Here is a 9,391-nt window from a genome sequence, read left to right as displayed (position 1 = left end):
ACGATCCGCTTGTTACGTGTTCGTGGGTTTATATAATATTTGAGGCACCTCAGTGTGTACTTTCTGCCACCGCTAGTTTTGTTTCCATGAAGTGGAAGTAAATATTCATTTGGTACTGCATGTACATTTAATGTGTATTTTGTAAGCTCACGCGTAAAACATTGTCCTAGGGAATATTTTTATAGTGAAGCACCGTTCAGTTCAGCAAAAATGGCTGTACAATCGCCGTAAACGGATGATTTGTTTGGTGCGACGAGCGGTGGCCGTCATACCTGTGGCTTGGAGGGAGGAGATAAGTGGGAGCTATGTAACAGGCTATCAGCTGTACCTTGTCTATGGCCATTCATGAGAGACCAACATAATATTGAAGACCTGGCACGCTGACTCAGGCAATTATTGAACGTCGTTCACAAGGACCGCCAATATCTGGGAGTGCTCGTATTCATATCTTATACTATTATGCGACCGCAGTTTAAGCGTATAGCCGCGTTAAGGGGTGAATACACTGTCATTTAGATCCCGTCGATTGCCTCACATTAATTTCTTTTATCGAGTAGGAGGCTTTCGCAATATCGATGAAGTTGTATGTTGAGCCATCTGTACGGTTGGGGTAATGCACCTGTTAGTTCTATTTAAGCTATTACCAAGCGCATTGCGAAAAGTATTGTGTCTTGTATAGGCAGAGTTTAAAATACAACGTCTAAGGCACCAAGTGCGTTTGTTCATGATGAAAGAATGCTCATGTTCAAGTACACGTATAGAAAGGAATCGAAGCTGCCCTAATTTCTCATTTTACTTCGGGATGGATGAATTCTTACGGCACCGAACGTGGAACATAAAAATTTATCTACACAGCTTGCCTCAGTTCGCTGCCGCACGTGAACATGAGGCGACGAGGGAGTCATTAAGCGGCATGAATATTCTTGAGCTTATTCGTTTTCTCCCCACAAAGTGGCAGATAAGCAACTCGACAAAAACATTCTAAATCAAATAGCGTTCTTTTTAATTATTATTGTAGCTACATCCACAATGAACGCTTGCGTCAATCTGCCTATAGATGTACTTAAAAGAGTTATTCCAGTGAAATTTAATTTACGGTATTTGTCAGTTAATATTAGTTTCACGTAGAAATTGGTAGCCATCAGCACTATACATGTGATAGAGCTCTTACACAGATGTAATTTGTTAAACAAATTGTTTTGTACTCTTCCCAGATATTTCACCACATTATGGCATAAATGCTTGTTCGTATTTCTTCATATTTTTGAGATACTGACGCACGATTTTCTCTGATTAATAATCGTCTCCTTCGTTTTCTCGTTTCCAGTTCTTATCGTCATGCCGCCTGGTAGTGGGCGTGTGCCATTTCGGAAAGAATATATAATTAACATCATCAAATTCTTCGTACACGCGGCATCGTAACCTGTAGGAAAGGTACGACGAAAAGGGCTCTGTGACAATCAAGGCGTGGCCAAAGCCTCTGTGGTCTCGGCGACAGGACAACGCTCCACCACGCAAGGCGCCAAATGCGCACACGGACTTTACCAAGGATCACATGCCCGAACCGCACGGGCAACAAACGAAGCGAGACGAGGCCTGCAAGCACTTCGCCGCCTTCGTTGTGTTCGCGCTGGTCTTATTCTTCGGATTGTCGCTGCTGTTCGGGGCTCCGAAGTCCACCACACCACGGAGCACTGGAAGACGCGAGATAACCACACCGAGGTCCCGTCCGAGGCACCTCAAGACCAACGACGGATTGGAGAACTCGACGTCACATGTGCCGCCATACGAGGACCTGACGACGACGCCTGGGCTGCCACTCGAGGACGTGACGACTTCGAATGTGCCGACATACGAGGATGTGACGGACGAAGCGTTGCAGGAAGAACACGCATTTACTGCGTGACACGTGCACGTGACTCGTTTCGATCACCGTTGACTCCAATTGTTTGATATCTAAAGCTTCATTTAGCGAGAATTCGTTTATATCTAACGCGTCGATATAAATTTTGTTTAGCCTCATATTCTTGTGCTTCCTTATGCTATATTAACATTCTGTGCCTGACCTCCGTCTTCGTCTTCACATTTAAGGGCGTAGGCGCCAGCCTTGTAGTCCATCCACTGTCTCATGTCGCATGGTCACTCATTGGTCAATACAGGCTAACAATGCTCAAAACCGGGGCAAAAATAAAGTAGCAAGATCTAAGAAATAATCAAGAATTAATCACAATAATTTATCTAAAATCGCGAAAAACACTTCTGATAGATCCAGCTGATACCCGCGCCGCGCAAGAGAGGGCGCCACCGCCAAGACAAGCGCGCGATTGCAAGGGAATCGCTGGGTTGCCCGTGCTACGCACTTCCTCAGGTTTCACGGTAGTGAGGCTGCATTAAGCGCAGGATTTAGAACTACACCAAGACCTACACAAGAACGACATTAGCGCAGGATTTCCCGTTATATGTATCTCTCGTCTTATCTTGCACTGGTGTTATGAGAACTTATGACTCCTAGCTGAAAGTTTATCATTGCTGTGCTCATAGGAAGCCACGCGATTCAACTTTTCAACCGGGTTTGCGGGTCGAGAAACGGCGTACTTACGCGTTCTGTACGCGTTCTCGCAAGAAAGAGCTTTCACAGAAGAACAAAGCCGAACCCTTTCTGTTTGTCTGGCGCCTTTTTGCTTTTGTTGCACTGGTTCTATTCTATTAACAACTTACCTTCCTGCTTGCGATGGCCTAGCGAATGTATGTCGCTGATTCTTCAACTACTGAAATTCGCGGGATGCTTCATTCATTTGCTTAAGACGACTCGAAGGCAAAAGCAATACGGTATGGATATTTTCGTGCACTTTTTATCACGCGAACGCCGCTTTTCTTAATTTTATTTTTCTTTTTAGTCATGCGAACATGAGCCAACGCCGGCTTTCTTCTCAAGGTCACGTTCGCATGCGACTTATAAGGTGTTCGCTTTAAAAAAAGTCACAGTTTCGCAACAAATTGGAATGTAACGCGAAGAACGGAAAGCAGCTCGAAATTGCCAGCGCGTCGCTCGAGCCCAAAGGACGCACGAAAGGAACGCACACAGGACGAGCGCGAACTATCATGCGTCACTGCTCGATACTTGAAGCGCACTGCTAAAACATAAAGCAGGACGCACGAAACGAACGAACAGGTACACACAGGACGAGCGCGAACTAAATGTCGCAGTTGTTACTTATTTCTGTTTGAACAGCGCGCTCCTTTCGCAAACGCGACCGCTGCAGCGAGCGAAAGACCTTCGTTGCACTCCTCGCGCCATCTCGCTGGCAATAGAGAAACGCTTATAAGCGCCTGCCGTCTCTGAGTCCGGCCAGGGTGTGTATATAACGCTTGCCGTTAGCTCCTACAGTATCGGCGTTTCGTGGCGTATACTGGCTAGCGCTACGCGCTGCCGAGCGAGAGGTCCGTGGTTCGGTTCCGCACTTCGAAAGCATTTTTCTAAATTATTTTTCTTTGGGACTTTCATATATATATATACATACTTATACATATACGGTGAATGAAGGCGACGGGGACGGACAAAAACCAGCTAAGACTGTCCATATAATTGCTATCGCAATAAAACAAATGGTATGAGAAAACTCCGGAGGGATACAACGGAGTGAGCACAGTTCTTTTATTCTTGTTCTTGTTCACCTATACCTGAGGCTCACACCCACATTGGGGAATTGGCCAAGAATCGAGTGGCTTTATAAATCTTATAGAATGCGCGATACGCGACGTCTTTTTTCTTCAGTCAGCCGCAAGAAAGAAGAGAAAGCAAAAGAACAGTGTCTTCTTCTGTATTTTCAACAATCTATATACTCCTTAAATACTTAACAGATTAGTTAAAAGAAAATTGAACTCTCTTATTATAAACATTCCATAAAGAAATCAAAACCAACACACAAATATTTCGTTGTTTTTTTTCCCAACATACATGTTGAGTACTGTTGAGTACTGCTCGCACCGGAGCTCGGTGGACACGAAACGATGAAACTCGGAGCGCTGGAAAGGTTATTTCAAACCATTTATTGTGACAGCCGCGCAGAAGGCGGCAGCCAGCACACTGGCTGTTGCATTCAATATGGCTGCCCCCTGCGGGCAGGAGGACGCTACAGCGACACCACCTGGCGGTACACAACAGTCCCTTCCCCCCAAACTTTGTACTTCAGAGGAAGTCCTTTAAGTAAGCTGGTCGCCTGACATGGCGAGAAGAGCTGCGAGAGCCCGTTTGATCTGTGTCAATGCGAGAGTCTCTCGGCCCGGCTGAGTTTCTGGCTTGTGGCTGCTCAGCAAGCTCGGAGTCCACATGGCGGCGCCGCATCTGGTCCACATGTCGCCGCAGTTCCCGGCCATCAGGTGTGTGAACCCGGTATGACAATGGCCCCACCACCTCAGCAACACTTGCAGGAACCCAGCGTGGTCCAGGAGCGTAGTTCCGCACATACACTGCGTCCCCGAGCGCAAAACTGCGTGCTGGTCTTTGCTCTCCTTCAGTGCAGACGGTCTGGCCCTGGTCGTCTCTCATCCTGTCGGGGTGCAGTCTGTCTAGAAGTGTCTTGGGACGGCGATTGAAAAGTAGCTCTGCAGGGCTCCTTCCTGTGCTGGTGCATGGAGTGACATGCTGCTGGAGCAGGAAGCTAGTGAGACGTCGGTCCCAGTCGCCTTGGATGATCCGTTTCAAAGAGTCCTTAGTTGTTCTGACCATGCGCTCTGCCTGCCCATTGGTTGCTGGATGAAAAGGGGCAGATGTCACATGGTGAATCAGGCCGCCCGCTAAGAACTGTCGAAACTCGTCAGACACGAACTGTGCTGCATTGTCCGATACAATAATGTCAGGTAGTCCGTGAGTCGCAAAGAGGCGGCGCAGACACCTTATGACAGTGGAACTGGTCATGGACGACACTGGAACCACCTCCAGCCACTTGGAGAAAGAGTCCACAACAATGAAGAAAACTTGCCCTTGAAATGGCCCAGCGAAATCTACGTGGAGTCGTGACCACGGTGTCCTTGTTCTCTCCCAGTGGTGCAGCAGGGGCCTGAGGGGGATCTGGTCTTGATGCCTGGCATGTGCCGCACGCGTTCACCTTGTGCTCAATGTCGGCGTCCATTTTGGGCCACCACACATAACTGCGACCGAGGGCCTTCATACGGACAATCCCTGGATGCGCACTATGCAATGCCTCCAGTACCTGAGCTCGAGCACCTGTAGGGATCACAACTCTGTTTCCCCACAGGACGCACCCCTTGTACACTGAGATCTCGTGCTGTCTCTGCTCATAGGCCTGAAACTCGCCACCCAGACGCTCTGAAGGCCAACCGCTAAGAGCCCAGCTGAGAACACGAGACAGCACAGGGTCCCGCCGCGTCAAAACAGCAATGTCTGTGGCCTGCAGAAGAGGCTTCGTGGTCAACTCCAGCATGAAGACCTCGAGCAATGGTGGCGGTGCGCATACAGTCGCAGGCGAAGGCAGTCTGCTTAGTGCATCAGCGTTGGCAACCTCCTTTCCCGGACGATGGACCAGTGTGTAGCTGTACGCATTCAAAAGGACGGACCACCTGAGCATTCGAGGTGACAGGATGGGCGGGGTTACCTTGTCCGGCGCGAAAATTCCCAGGAGGGGCTTGTGGTCTGTTACAATTACGAACTTGCGCCCATAGAGATAGTCATGAAATTTTTTCACGCTCGAAACTATGGCCAGTGCTTCACGATCAATCTGCGCATAGTTGCGCTCTGGCTCTGATAATGTACGCGAGTAAAATGCAATGGGCACCTCCCTGGAGTCCTCTAGTCTGTGGCTAAGCACTGCCCCAATGCCCACAGGGCTTGCATCGCATGTTAAAACCACAGGCTTCGTTGGGTCGTAGTGTGTCAGGACTGTGTCTGAGGAGAGGAGGCTCTTCAGTGCGTCAAATGCCTTTTGCTGCCTCGTTCCCCAGGCCCACACTGCCTTTGCGTCCAGAAGACGGTGAAGGGGCTCGGCAACTGTGGCCTTACCCTTCAAAAAGCTGTGATAGAAGTTGAGCAGGCCAAGAAACGCTTGTAGCTCTTGCTTATTCTTGGGAGGTGGTGCCTCGTGGATAGCAGCAACTTTCCTACCCGTGGGAAGAATACCGGCAGCACTTACACGAAAACCCAGAAATTCGACTTCCGGCACATTAATAACACATTTTTCTTTCTTGACCCGCAGGCCGGCGTCCTTGAATCGCTGAAGCACCTCGCGAAGACGCGATGCAAGTTCCTCTTGAGTTGCAGCAGCGATAAGTATGTCGTCGAAGTATGGAACTACTCCAGGAATGTTCTTGAGGAGCCCATCCATTAGCATTTGGAAGATTCCGGGAGCACTGCTTATCCCATACTGCAGCCTCTTAACTCTATATGCCCCTCGATGAGTGGCGATGGTCTGAGCATCCGCTGATGCTTCATCAACAGACAGCTGTTGATACGCTTGTGCAAGGTCTAATTTTGCGAAGCACTTCCCTCCGGATAAAGATGACAGCAACTGACTCACAACGGGAATCGGATACGGGTGCTGCTTCAGAGCTTTATTAACTGTGGATTTGTAGTCCCCACATATTCTAACGTCACCGTTGCTCTTGAGTACGGTCACTATGGGCGTCTCCCACGTTGGCTGTGTCACAGGCTCCAGTACTCCCTGCTGAACGAGGCGGTCCAGCTCCTCCTCCACTTTCGGTTGAATTGCAAAAGGTAGTCTTCGTGCTTTGAGGCGCACTGGTTGAATGTTGGGGTCAAGGTGCAGAGAGACTGGTGGGCCCACGTAGTTCCCCAGGCCCTCTTCAAATACCTCACTGAACTCTGAGAGCACAGAGTCGACCGTCAATTTTTTACCTGGGATACACCTGTAATCATAATGCCCAGTGGTCGAAACCAGTCAACTCCCAGCAGATTGGTGCGGGTCCCCCTTGCTATCAGTACGGTCAGCAGGCCCGCAAACTCCTTGTACTCCACATGCACGTTACAGGACCCCATAACATTCACTGGACTCAGCTGATAATCGACCACTGTCGAAGAGAAGTCAGCCAGTGTCAGCTCTGTATTGCACTGCTGGAGGCGGCGGAATGTCTCTTCGGTGAGGATCGAGAAATCCGATCCAGAGTCCACCTCCATTTCGCAAGTCTGGCCCTCAATAGCAACCTTTGCTCGAAGCTTGCGAGACACCTGTGAGCCTTCTGCGCCGACGTGATTGTTGTAGTAGCACTCTTCATGCGGCAACGCGGTTACGTTGTACGCTGCTTTGGAATTCCGTGGCTGTCGAGGCGGCAGGTTTCGTTGCTGGCCACTCGAGCCGCCGCTGCGGCAGACTCTTTCGATGTGGCCGGTTTTCTTGCATGCTCTGCACTGCGCGTTCTTGAAACGGCAGTCAGCGCGGAGGTGCGCCCCACCACAACCGTAGCAGGTGCCAATACTCGTAGCCGGACGGTCCGTCTGCTCGAGAGCGGCCGGTTCCTGGCGTTTCACTTGGTTTGTCGCGGCAACGGTCGCGGCAGAGTCATTTTCTTCAGACTGCCGGACAACCTTCGTGCTTTTCGCGGCCGCTTCTGCCGCCAGAGCCTCCTCCTGGGCCACGGCAAAGGTCAGCTGCTTCTTTGCGAACAATCGGTTCTGCAGGTGCTCGTCTCGGAGGCCGCACACGAGACGATCCCTGAGCATTTCTTCGAGGTTGGGAAAATTGCAGTGCTGGGCCAGGCGCCGGAGCTCGGCGATGTAAGACGATACTGTCTCCGCTGGTGCTTGGTTCCGCTTGTAAAATGTATTTCTGCGGACTATTTCCGATGGCTGCGGTGAAAAATGAGCCTTGAGCACCTCGAACACCTCGTCAAGTGTTTTGGATTGCGGCGTTTCCGGGGCCACGAGTGATTCCAGTAATTCAAACGTGTCCGCCCCGCACACGCTGAAGAACACCGCCAAACGACGCTTTTCTCCCGCCACTGCGTTTGCATCAAGGAAGAACTTGAACCTTGCTACGTACGAATCCCACTTGGCCGGCGTGGACGTATCAAAGGGCTCGATCAGGCCTAGCGTGGAAGTCATTGTCACGATGAATTTGCGCGATGTTTCGCGTACGCACTTGACGATACAGTCCCGTCCTCGTCGCCACTGTTGAGTACTGTTGAGTACTGCTCGCACCGGAGCTCGGTGGACACGAAACGATGAAACTCGGAGCGCTGGAAAGGTTATTTCAAACCATTTATTGTGACAGCCGCGCAGAAGGCGGCAGCCAGCACACTGGCTGTTGCATTCAATATGGCTGCCCCCTGCGGGCAGGAGGACGCTACAGCGACACCACCTGGCGGTACACAACAATACATTTCTTCAATTTTTTTTTCTTTTTCATCACAAATTCCACTGTCGCATGACTCATGAACGACCCCCCGTAGTGGGTTGAGCCATACCGCCAGGACCTAACCAACCAGCCAACCCTCAGTGCAATGGACCATCCTACATTGAAAGATACGTTCTCCTCCCGTCGAGAAAACGGTATCCGAGGCAGCGAATACGGCGGCTACGACGATTACGAGTTCGACGAGACCAAGGAAATAGATTCTACGTCGCAGCCAAGCAGTCCGACAGAACTCGGCAGCGCCAGCCGCGACGAGAGTACTACTAGCCGGAAGGAACCATCGACGATCAGCGCTCCCGTTTCGAAGCCCGGCAGCAAGGAAGACGCCTCGGCGCGTTCGAATCGTCCTCGCTGGAACGTCGCGCCAAGGACGCAGGGTGCCACCGACAAGCGCTACTACTTCGTAGACACGGGCTTCTACTGTTCAGAGCACAGCGAAATACAGAGAGAGCTCAAGGCAGACAGCGACAAATCTGAATTCTCATTTCGCTTCCGCTACGCCTTGCTGCTGACATCTTGCGCACTGATAAGCGCTGCAGTGGCAGTTTTGCTGTTTCGGCGCACGGCGGCTGCTTACTATGAAGCCATCGCCGATGCTCCCGCAGACGTTCTGGCTCCGATAACCGCGCCAAGGCAAGAACATCCACTCCATGGCCAAGTGGCGCCTACAAAGATGCAAGGTGTACCTGTGTCGTTCACTACAGATGACAGTGGCTTGTCGGCGTCTCCCGGAGACGAACCTTCGGTGGCACATCGTAGTCTACCGACCTCCACGACAAGTCGCATCAAAGCAGGAAAACAGCGCAACCTTAGTAGCCACGGAGAAGACGCGCCTTTGATGGACCTCGTCGAACCAGAGAAAAGTGCGCCTAAAAATGTTTCATCGTCGAAACCCGCTGCTTTGAAGAAGAGTAAATGATTCGTTACCACTATAGCATATGTACTTATCATCCCTGCAGAGAGCTTGCTTCCGATTGTTTATCTTCTTGTTCACTTCGTATTTACGC

At 50.5% G+C, this 9,391-nt stretch overlaps 1 pseudogene; it reads right to left on the bottom strand.

The window, feature by feature from the left end:
* Positions 1-4,075: 4,075 nt before the first annotated feature.
* On the bottom strand, positions 4,076-8,095 carry LOC119387281 (uncharacterized protein K02A2.6-like; annotated as a pseudogene).
* Between the last annotated feature and the right edge of the window lie 1,296 nt (positions 8,096-9,391).

This window comes from Rhipicephalus sanguineus, chromosome 3 (genome assembly GCF_013339695.2).
Source record: "Rhipicephalus sanguineus isolate Rsan-2018 chromosome 3, BIME_Rsan_1.4, whole genome shotgun sequence".
NCBI lineage: Eukaryota > Metazoa > Arthropoda > Arachnida > Ixodida > Ixodidae > Rhipicephalus > Rhipicephalus sanguineus.
This window is presented reverse-complemented; position numbering and strand designations above follow the sequence as displayed.